Source organism: Malus domestica, chromosome 02, assembly GCF_042453785.1.
Source record: "Malus domestica chromosome 02, GDT2T_hap1".
Classification (NCBI taxonomy): Eukaryota; Viridiplantae; Streptophyta; class Magnoliopsida; order Rosales; family Rosaceae; genus Malus; species Malus domestica.
This window is the reverse complement of record NC_091662.1, coordinates 27,867,388-27,880,188: the sequence shown is the minus strand read 5'-3', so window position 1 is coordinate 27,880,188 and position 12,801 is coordinate 27,867,388.

Here is a 12,801-nt window from a genome sequence, read left to right as displayed (position 1 = left end):
AATTAGGATGGACCGTTTGAAGTTGTTGGCATCAGTCGCCCTGGCTCCTACAAGCTTAGAAGCTCTGATGGCAAGACCCTTGGCCATCCATGGAACGCTGATCACTTGAAGTACTATTACAAGTAAACTCACATTGTACAAGTATTAAGCTTCAGCCACTCGACATCCTATGTAACGAAGACTATTTGGCATGAATTCAATAAAGAGGTGATTTAGACAACTCGGTCCTAATCCTCTTACATTCCTAGCAATGAAACACTTGGGTTCAAAGCTTCAACATGAATGCTTCCAACATGAAACAAATTCTAAGTATATGTCAAGAAGACTATACAAATAAATGAACAGCTTCACAATATATTTGTTTAATCATACATTCCAACACATTTGTACATAAGCCAACTATGCTTTGAAAGGGTTCAACATACTTTGTGTCATTCGACACTGGCTACAATGTGCCTAGACACCTTGTCCTTATTCTCACCAACTAGGTGATGAAAGGTGAAGAAGGAACTTATCTTCATGCCACTAACCAGGTGATGAAATGTACAGCCCATACTCTAATATCATTTGGCAACTTGCCATTCATGCCACCAACCAGGTGATGAAATGTACAACCTGTACTCTCCTTCATGCCACCAATCAGGTGATGAAATGCACAACCCATACTCTAATATCATTTGGCAACTTGCCACTCATGCCACCAACCAGGTGAAGAAGGAACTCATCTTCATGCCACCAACCAGGTGATGAAATGTACAACCTGTACTCTAATATCATTTGACAACTTGCCACTCATGCCACCAACCAGGTGAAGAAGGAACTCATCTTCATGCCACCAACCAGGTGATGAAATGTACAACCTGTACTCTAATATCATTTGACAACTAGCCACTTATGCCACCAACCAAGTGAAGAAGGAACTCATCTTCATGCCACCAACCAGGTGATGAAATGTACAACCCGTACTCTCCCTCATGCCACCAACCAGGTGATGAAATGTACAACTCGTACTCTAATATCATTTGGCAACTTGCCATTCATGCCACCAACCAGGGGAAGAAGGAACTCATCCTAGTACCACCAACTAGGTGATGAAATGTGATGAAAGGTGATGAAGGAACTCACCTTTGTACCACCAACCAAGTGATGAAAGCAACTCACCATTCATTCCACCTAACAGAAGACGAGTGGTACAACTTGTATATGTGAACTCCTATCATTCACAAATAATCAAAAACCCTCAAGCTTGACAACTCAACTAGGGGAGCACTTATGCCCAACAAAAGTTATAGTCACCAACAAAGCCTTATTGCAAGCCAACAACAACTTCAGTGCATGGCATACGAAGATCAAGCTATTCAGCCCTCTTGCATCTGCTTCAAACATTTCCCCATTGTAACAATGCAAACACTACAACTCGTAGAAAGTTCACACACTCTTGATCAAGATAGTGCGAAGCAAAATCAATTTATGATGCCAACAAGAGCTTCATCAATGGGGGGCAACCACAATTCTCAAAAGCTTCACACATTCTTGATCAAGACAGTGTGAAGCAAAACCAATTTATGGCACCAACAAGAGTTTCATCAAAGGAGGGTAACCATAATTCTCAAAAGCTTCACACTCTTGATCAAGACAGTGTGAAGCAAAATCAATTTATGGTGCCAACAAGAGCTTCATCAATGGAGGGCAACCACAATTCTCAAAAGCTTCACACACTCTTAATCAAGACAGTGTGAAGCAAAATCAATTTATGGTACCAATAAGAGCTTCATCAATGGAGGGCAACCACAATTCTCAAAAGCTTCACACACTCTTGATCAAGACAGTGTGAAGCAAAACCAATTTATGGTGCCAACAAGAGCTTCATCAAAGGAGGATAACCATAATTCTCAAAAGCTTCACACAGTCTTGATCAAGACAGTGTGAAGCAAAACCAATTTATGGTGCCAACAAGAACTTCATCAACGGAGGGCAACCACAATTCTCACAAGCTTCACACACTCTTGATCAAGACAGTGTGAAGCGAAACCAATATATGGTGCCAACAAGAGCTTCATCAATGGAGGGTAACCAAAATTCTCAAAAGCTTCACACACTCTTGATCAAGATAGTGTGAAGCAAAACCAATTTATGGTGCCAACAAAGCTTTATCAAAAGAGTTTAACCACAATTCTCAAAAACTTCACACACTCTTGATCAAGACAGTGTGAAGAAAAACCAATTTATAGTGCTAACAAAAACTTAATCAATGGAGGGCAACTACAATTCTCAAACCTTCGAAGAAAATTCATGACTGTTCGAAGCAAATTCAATTTATATGGTTTATCCAAACCTTCGACTACTACAAGGTGTGGCTTGCATCACAATCTCTTGCTCAACAGTGTGGAAGCAAAATTTGTATATGTTGTCTCTCCCACATTTTCAAATTTCTAGTTTCCCAAAAAAAAAAAAAAAAAAAAGGGAAATTCAACAAAGCTTCATCAATGGAGAACAACTACAAATTCTTAAAAGCTTCACACTATCTTGATCAAGATAGTGTGAAGCAAAATCAATTCATGGTATCCACAAAAAGCTTCAACTCCAAAGCTTCACCTACAAAGCTTCAACACAAAAGCTTCACCAATAAAAGCTTCATCAATGGAGGACAACTACAAATTCTCAAAAGCTTCACACTATCTTGATCAAGATAGTGTGAAGCAAAATCAATTCATGGTACCCAACAAAAGCTTCAACTCCAAAGCTTCACCTACAAAGCTTCAACTCTAAAGTTTCACCTACAAAGCTTCAACTCTAAAGCTTTACCTACAAAACCTTGACCCACAAAAGCTTGACCCATAAAAGCTTGACCAACAAAAGCTTCACCCACAAAAGCTTCACCTACAAAAGCTTCACCCACAAAAGTTTGACACACAAAAGCTTGACCCACAAAAGCTTCACCTACGAAAGCTTGACCCACAAAAGCTTCACCTACAAAAGCCACAAAAGCTTGACCCACAAAAGCTTCACCTACGAAAGCTTGACCCACAAAAGCTTGACCCACAAAAGCTTGACCCACAAAAGCTTTACCTACAAAAGCTTGACCCACAAAAGCTTCACCTACAAAACTTCAACACAAAAGCTTCACCTACAAAAGCTTCACACTATCTTGATCAAGATAGTGTGAAGCAAAATCAATTCATGGTGCCCAACAAAGCTTCAACCTCAAAACTTCACCTACAAAGCTTCAACACCAAAGCTTCACCTACAAAGCTTTAATATATATATATATATATATTTAATTTTTTTTTCTTTCGGAAATTCGAAAATTCAAAAATTCGGAAAATCAAAAATTCAAAAATTCAAAAATTAAAAAATTCGAAAATTCAAAAAAAAAAATCGAAAAAAGAATTTCAAAAAAAAAAACCAAAAATTGCCTAGGCCTTATCTTCTTTGGGCCTAACAACTTTCATAACAAATATATATGAAGAAGGAGTTTTGGGCTACCACTTAGAAAGGAAATGCCTCATTCGTCAACTCCCTCGACCGGAGACTTGGGGGACTCCTATCATATGTTACTGCACCTTGATACTTGGAAGTTTCACGACCACTCAATGACTTGGATTTTTCAAGTCTCCAAACGAGAAGTTTTCCTCACTTGGGAAATTAAGGGAGCACTACCTCAACCTACATGCTTCACTCACAAAGCTTCAACATACAAGCTTCAACAAAAGAAAAAAATTCAAAGAACTTAGTGAAGAAGGCCTTGGTGTATTTAACACAATACGTTGAAATGAAGCAAAGCTTGTTTATTGATATCTCTGATAAGTTACAAATATGTACATATACATGAATCAAAATAAACAAACAAGAGGGAGCCTTCACAAAGGTTGCTCAGGCGAAGTCTCAGCAGTCGGCAAAGCCCCAGAAAGAGGAGGCACCAGAGGGTGATTATTCGGAGCCTCAGTACTAGGCAGAACCCCAGAAGGAGGAGGCACCGAAGGTTGATCATTTGGAGCTTCATTACGCGATACAGCCCTAGAAGACGAAGACAATAAATGCCTTTGGAACAAACCCACAAACCTCTGATGATCAAGTAAAATCTGACCATCAGATTCCTGCAGCTAGTCGAGCTTCATCTTCATGTTTGTAGCATAGTCATGTGCGAGCCTGTGCAACTGTATATTCTCATGCTTAAGCCCTCTGATCTCCTGTTTGAGACTTATCACTTCAGCCGCCAATGATGCAACTTGGCGGGTTTGAGCAAATAGGTGTTGGGCCATATTAGACACAGAACCTGCACACTGAACACTGAGAGCCAGAGAATCCTTAACAGCCAACTCATCAGATCGTTTGGAAAGTAGTCTGTTATCTTTGGGAGTGAGAAGGTTCCTGGCCACCACCGCAGCGGTCATATCATTCTTCATCACAGAGTTCCTAACGGTAAGAGGACTAGTAGGAGATAAGAAGGATGGGCGCCATATGTTGTCTTGAGAAGGCATTGCTTCCTTTTCACCAAAGTTCAAGTCAAAACGACGGTCGGATGGGCCAGACATTCTCATAAATGATGAAAGAGAAATGAAATGCAATAAATTTCTGAAGCAAGGGGAAAATTCCTACAAGGAATAACTCTCTGAATGTACTTCTTGCACACAATTGGTGCCCTTATAAAAGAAAGGGCAACAGGGTCGTTGGTTCAAAAATCGAAGAGGTACCACTCTCCGAATTTGGAAGAGGCACCACTTTCCACACGCAACATCAGCCATCGGGTACCACAGATAACTTTGTCAAAGATCTCTGACAAAGTTTAGACACATAAATTTTGAAGATCTAGCTACCCTACTATTACCCACAAGGGTAAAGGAACAGCACCACTGCTTGATAACTAGAAAGTCCCAATGTGTGTCAACCTCTGTGCTCCGTGGCAAGGCAGACTGGCAAAAATGCCTAACCTTTACTCAAAAACACTCCCAACAAGATTGCTTGCTAAAAAATCGAAGAGGCACCACTCTCCGAATCTCGAAAGCCAGACTCCCAACAAGATTACTTTCTCAAAAATCGAAGAAACAATGCTCTCCGAATCTCAAGAGTTAAACTCCCAACATGATTGCTTTCTCAAAAATCAAAGAGGCACAATTCTCTGAATCTTGAGAGCCAGATCCCTGATAGGATTGCTTGTTTGAAAACCGAAGAGGCACCGCTCTCCGAACTTCGAGAGCCAGATTTCCTTGGATAAAGCTTGTCTGCAATCTTCACACGCAACATCAGCTTTCCAGATACCACAAACCACGTTTTCAAAGCGCTCTGACAAAGTTAAAACATGTGAAGCTTGCAACTCCCACTACATTGCTATGCCCAAGAAGGGTAAAGGAATAACATTATTACTTGCTCAAAAATCAAAGAGGCACCACCCTCCAAATCTCGAGAGCCAGACTTCCAACAGGATTACTTTCTCAAAAATCGAAGAGGCACTGCTCTTCGAATATCAAGAGCCAGACTCCTAACAGAATTGCTTTCTCAAAAATTGAAGAGGCACCGTTCTCCGAATCTCGAGAGCCAGATCCCCGACAGGATTGCTTGTTCGAAAACCGAAGAGGCGTCGCTGTCTGAACTTCGAGAGCCAGATTTCCTTGGATAAAGCTTGTCTGCAATCTTCACATGCAACATCAGCTTTCCAGATACCACATACCACTTTTTCAAAGTGTTCTGACAAAGTTAAAACACGTGAAGGTTGCTGCTCCCGCTACATTGCTACGACCAAGAAAGGTAAAGGAATAACATTACTACTTGTTGTTAGGGAAACTCCTATATATGTCGACATCCATCCTCCACGGACAGGCAGACCTACAAAAATGCTCAGCCCTTCCTCATATCTGAGAGGCCACTCTCAACAGAGTCTCTCGAAATACTCAGCTTCTTTTCATCCCGATAATACCTTTGCAAACAAGCCACACCAGAGCAAGAGTATCTCATATCATCAGGGTTAAAAGCAAGAGTATCCCATATCATGCTTTTTCATTGTCTTTTCCTTTGGCCTTGTTCCTACTTGCAAGACAAGGAGAAAGAGAGCAATCAGTCAGCACTTGGAATCAAGCTTCCAGTCAGGAACTGACTGCCTAGAACCCCTTGCCTGATTACTTACCTGGCATTGCTTTTGAGTATTCATCTTCAACATCTTATGCTTCCAGAGAAGATACCACATCTGCCTGAGGAACAGATAGGGCAAGTGAGAAGGATACAAAGAAGCATATGGAGACAAGCTTAACAGAACACGTGCCGATACATCCACTACTTGGTCAACAGCAAAAGTATCCCATATCATCGGGGTCGAACGTACTCTAGATTTGGTGAACTTGTTTTGACCCTCAAATTCTTGAGTCGACCTTATACTTTGGAGGAAACCAGAAAACCCTCTAGCCCAGTTCAAGAATAAGCCTGTGGAAAATTACTTCTTCAAAAGCAAAAGTATCTCATATCATCTCTTCTCCATTTACTTCTCTTTATCCTTGGTGCTATTTCTGACATAAGGAGAAGGAGAACAATCAACTGGAAGCCGAAGTTGAACCTCCGATCCAGGTTACTTGCTTGGAAGTCTGATTGCTTACCTTGTCTGTTACCTCATTCGACAAATCTCCTAGCTCGGTGACTTGGGGGACTCCTACTATAGGGTTTTGTATCGCACTTGACCAAACCCGAAACTACAAGTAAGCTTCAAGTGAAATTGATACATCACCTTGTGCATCTTCATCGGTTAAAGATACCACCCCTGGATGGAGGAAAAGTACTTCCAGAGAAGATGCCACATCTACGTATGAGACAGATAAGGCAAGTGAAAATGATACCACACTTTGGTACTTAGAAGTTTCGTGATTACTAAATTGCTTGGATCTTGCAAGTCCCCAACTGAGGAGTTTCCCTCACTCGGGAACTTAGGGGAGCACCGTTTGTACCATACTTGACCAATCCCGAAACTACTGAGCTCCGATCAACGTTATATCGTCAAGGACACAGAAGAGTTTCCCTCTAACCAGGAGGCTAATCACAGCGCGACACGTGTCGACATCAGAAGCCAATCATAACGCGACACGTGTCAACATCAGAAGCCAATCACAACACGACATGTGTCAATGTCAGAATGAAACTAGAAACTTTCTTCTATAAATAAAGATCATTCTCCCACAATATTTCCGAATGTCATTTGTATTAAATCATTCACTAGTGCTCACAAAAGGAGAGCTTGAATCTATGTACTTGTGTAAACCCTTCACATTTAATGAGAACTCCTCTACTCCGTGGACGTAGCCAATCTGGGTGAACCACGTACATCTTATGTTTGCTTCCCTGTCTCTATCCATTTACATACTTATCCACACTAGTGACCAGAGCAATCTAGCGAAGGTCATAAACTTAACACTTTCTGTTGTATCAAAGTCCTCGCTGATTTTGTGCATCAACAAAGTTCATCCTCTAACCGTATAATTTTGTCACTTAGTTCTGTTCTGACTAGAAGGAGAGACTCAACCTCTACTTGTAACAAAGATGCCTTTTTAGCAAGCACCATATTGTTCAATGTTGCCACATACAACTCATCAAATAGAGATTTATACAAGTTAGACACTTCTGAGATGATGACATATTAGTATCATCAATTACTTCATCTTTTCCACTGGAAGATGCTCCATCAACAGATTCAACAAATGCAACAATCTCTTCTTGTTTGATGACACAAATCTTGCTCATCATTGTCACTCCAAGTAGTCATTATAGCTTTTTCACGTTTCTTACTAAGAAGTCTGGTGTTGGCACATTTAGCTGCATAATTCCCACTTCCACCACAAGCACAACAAGGACCATAAACTTTAGATAGACTTTTGTCTTTCTTTTATGAAGAATCACTAGATTTCTCACCAGAGAATAGTTTTCCATGATTGTTTGATGACCCCTCAGACCACTTAACATCCCTTTCTTTGTTTTTGAGACCTCTTCAGAATTGCTTAACAAATAGGGCAAGATCATCCTCTAAGAATAGTTCACAAGAGTCACTTGTAATGTTGCTATTATCAACACTTTGAATAGCGACATATTTTCCCTTTTTGGAGACACCATTGTCCATGTCCAGCTCCATCTCATAAGTAATGAGTTTCCTAACTAAATTATTGAGCTTAATCTTATTTAAATCTTGAAACTCTTGGATGCTAGCCTTCTTTGCTTGGAATCTCTTGGGTAACAATCTCAAGATCTTTTGAACAACCATTGTTTCGCATATAGGTTTCTCCAATCCCAAAGCTTCATTCGTCAACATTTCAACTTTTTCATAAAAGGCTGAGAAGGTTTCAGACTCAAACATTTTTAAATCTTCAAACTTTGAGAGGGTCATTTAAAGTTTCAAATCCTCACTTGTTTGTCACCTTCATGAAGGATTCGAAGTTTATCTCAAGCTTGCTTGGCAGTTGTGCAGTAATGGATATGAGTAAACTAAGTTGGTGATATGACAGATACAATGGCATTTCTTGCCTTCTTGTTTACCATGGTAGATGTCACTTCACCAGTAGTCTATTCACTTTTAGGTTTGATCACCAACTCCCCATCAACAGTTATAGAGAGAGCCATCCACTCAAGAGTAAGATAATCAACAGCAAGAAAGTCATGTCTCAAGGAATGTTTGAAACTTCTCACTCCACGCCGCATAGTTCACACCATCAAAGATTGGTGGAATACCCTATATCAAAAACTTAAAACCAAATTTACTGACTAGTCAAATGAGTACAGATTATTAGAAGCCTACAAGCATATAAACCAAACAAATTTAAAAGGTTAAAACTTAACAATGTGAACTTCAGTAAAGTTTTAGTCTTAGTACTTGCGTTCAGTTCACTTGGTTAATAAAGTGTCAATACTAGCAAACCCTACAATATTTAACTCAAACAATGGTTATAAATAAGGCTTTGTAAAGTATTGAACACAAGAATGTTTTTGGCCAGAAAAAATCCCTCTAGGTTAAAAAAATTGGAGACTCTTTACTGAGTCCAACCCACTAGTGTAAACAAATGTTCATACAAAGACCACACAAGCTTAATTCTTACATCCCTATCTATGAAGCAGCTTTACCTTTGTGCAACCTTGCCTTACACGAGATGGACTTCTTCGATCTTCACGAAATAGCAGCTCTTCTTGAGCTCATCACCTTGTGGAACATAGATCAACATGATGAATGATGTGATTCTCCAGTCAAATGACCTGTCTGATTCTCCAGTCAAACAGTTAAAGGAAGAATCTAACTTGAATCCAAAAGTTTGGTCTATGAAGGATATGAAACTTAGGTTTAAACCAAAAGCTTAAAGCAAAACCATTAAAACAATGCAACCTTAATATGCAGTGATTAGGTGTTTGTGCATGAGATGGTTTTGTGGCTATGGTTTCGGTTTAGAAGCTTAAGTGGTAGCTCTAGGCTAAGTGCACTCTTTCTTTGAAATGTGAGTATCCTAGCCAAAAACAAATGAATCCTTGAAAACCCTTTTAATGGAAAAGCTGGATGTTTCAGATAAAAGGGACAAGGAAACACATGTCACAAGCCAAAGAGACCTTCCTAGATCAAGGGTGAGAGATCCACACACTGGAAAAGTTGTCAGATGGCCCATGTGGTAGGGGTGGGTTCAAAAAACCGAAAACCGAAAAAAACCGGACCGAGGCCAAAAAAAAACCGAACCGAAACTGTCAAAACCGAATCGAACCGAACCGAAATATATATTTAATTATTTTTTATAATATTTTAATTATAAAAATCATTAAAAAAAAAACTTCGAAATTCTAGAGCCATGAGGGTTCGAACCCATGCACTCCAACTTGAGAAAGTTTCACTGAAACCAAGTTGGCAGCGGGTTTTGTTTTGCTATGGATGTATGACTAAGTTATTTATAAAATTGAAATCTATAGTCTTTTGTGCTATTAGTGATCGACAAAACCCTAGGCAACCACACCTTTTCTATTTTTCATTCCCCTATTCTCTCTCTCGTTCCCTGCCGCAGCCATCCACAGGACCCTAGCCGCTTGGTACCTAATTCCCATCTTTCATCATCCTTTTCTCTCTTTCCCCCCCCCTCTCTCTCTCTCTACCTCCCTCCAACCAAAAAACACAACCAAAACCCAGAAATCCCACTTTAGAAACCTGCGGCAGCTTGTAAGATTCTGAGTGAGTAGTCCTCCCAGGAATGGAAGACCATGGCCGGAGCTTGGTTGGGCTCTGCTCATTTCTCGATGTCAAAGTTGTCTCCATGGACGAGGTCGAAGCCTGGATCGACTCCAACTTCGATTTCATACCCCAAGGCATCAAATCCATCTTTATGCTTTCCAACCTAATTGGTTAATGGGCATGCTGTTTTGTTTATAAAAGATTCAAGTAGGTATTTACATTATTTTTGTTGTTAGTTAGTTAGTTTTTACAATTTTGACAAGCTTGTTGCAATGGGATCAAGGATTCTCCTATCTAGCATCCTACTATGGAATGTATATATTTGCTCTTTTAAAATGTGGATTTATCTGTTATTCAACTTGCAGGTTGACTTCTCACCAAGGATGCTCAAGGCTTCAAGCTCCAGATTTAAAAGAAAAGAAAAACTCATGAAAAAAACCGAACCGGGCCGAGACCGAACCGAAAAAAATCAAAACCGAAGAAAAACCGAATCGAACAGTAATTTGGGTTTGGTTTCCGGTTTCGGTCAAAAACCGAACCGAACGGAACCGTACCCACCCCTACCATGTGGGCTATCTTAGTTTGCGTGCCTAGACAGCTGGATAGCAGAGAGAATTTCTGACTAGACAACTACACTAAACAAAAGGAATATGGAAAACTAAGCTTGATATGCAAATGAAAATGTATGATTCAAACCTTTTGCAATGAAGAAGGTTTAGTTCTTGACAAGTTTAATCCTCGTAGAAATCCCAGATTAGCATTGTACCCTAACTCTAAAATATCAGCATGTGTGGTAGCAATTACAAGTTTTGATAAGGGAAGCCAAACAATAAACCTAGTACTTAACACCCAGTCTTGTTCATGTCAGAATATCTCTGCATGAGCTCGTGTGTCAGCATTTGTCGATGAGTACCCGATATTATATGTTCATCTATGCGAGATGTTGTGATTACCAGTTGTTATATGTTTTATATATGAAATATTGTGATTCATCGTATTTCTAAAATATTGTTGTTGATGGTAAGTGTTTTCATACAATATGTAGTATATATATTTGGAAACTATACTTGTTTTACGGGGAATGGTTATACTTTTTCGAAAAGATTTTTACAAACTTTATTGTCAAGCCCACTCACCCTTATTTTTCGCCCCTTTAGGATTTATTGGCAGTGTTTGTGTGGACGATGATTTTTGGCAAACATTGATATAGGATATTACTTCTAATGGTATAATTCTTATTCTAATTTTACTGTACTTTACTTATGCTCTGACATCACGTATGAAATGAGTTTCTTCCTGCTCAAATGCGTACTCTTGCATTTAGTCACTTTTAGGTTTAAATTTATTCACATTTTCTATATCACCACACTTTTATGGCTTTATCCCCTTTCTGGTGTCGGCCAGCACAACTAGATTTGGAGTCCAAGTGTCATTCCGAGTCGGGGCGTGTCAAATACAATAAAACCAAGTCAATTAGAAAAATATTCAACACCAAACTCTCAAAACCAATTAACTGTGAGATAGGAAAATGCCATGCTTCTATTTGAACTCTGTAGAGAAAGATATCAAGGCTTCAATCACGTTATGATCCCGAAACATCATTTAATATTGTTCGTGTTAGGAATCTCCGTCGGGGATGTTTCCTGGCCGACGAGCACACAGCTCCCCTAGAGGTTGGCGCCGGTTGAGGGCTGCTGTCGGGCTTCTGCTTCGCTGTCGGGCGTTGTCGGGCAAGTCTCGTCGGGCAAGACTCTTCGGGCAAGGCTGAAAGAGAAGGACAGCGTTAACTTTGAGAGATGCCTTTGTGAGGCCTTAGGTGTAGGCCTTGAGGCTTCCCATAAATAACTAAACCAGTGCTCGAACGCATCATATTTGTTCTCGTGATTGTATGAGTTTTCCAACTATTATACTTCTGATTACCCGAATCCAAGAAGTAGAATGAACCCAAATAGGTGCCTTTGTGGGGCTTAGGTGTAGGCCTTGAGGCTTCCCATCAGAGTTCATTCTTATACTTAGACTTTTTAGATCGCTGAACGGAATGAATCCAAATGGATGCCTTTGTGGGGCCTTAGGTGTAGGCCTTGAGGATTTCCATTAGAATTCATTCCATGCTCAAACTTTCTATGGTAATCATGATATAATAGAAAGAAAACTAGAAGGTAGGTTGATTACTTGCGCCCCAAGTAAGTTCGGACTTCTCGTTTATCAAGGACTGTCGTGGATGGGTTAAGTCCACATAAGGTTCTTTTTTATGCCTTGAGGCCAATGACTTTTAACTGATCAGATTTACATGCCCGAGAGCTTAGGACTTGGATCTGGTTTTAACACTGACGATATATTCAAATCGGATTCAAGTACTGAGAAAACCTCTTAATAATCATGTTGCTAGAAATAACTTGCATATAACTGGAAGTATACAACATATTGAAAAGACAAAACCAAAGCAAAGAAGGTCGGGTAAGGTTGCTCGTCTTGCAGGTTCCTATCTTTGTAGTTTTGTCAAAGGTCTGAAAGCTTAGAAGGGTAGAGAGAGAGATTACAAAAGATGAATCGATACTACAGCAAGGTTGAACAAGGTAGCAGAGCTATTACAAAAGGTTGAAGAGAGGGTTATCCCGAAAGGGATGGAGGTT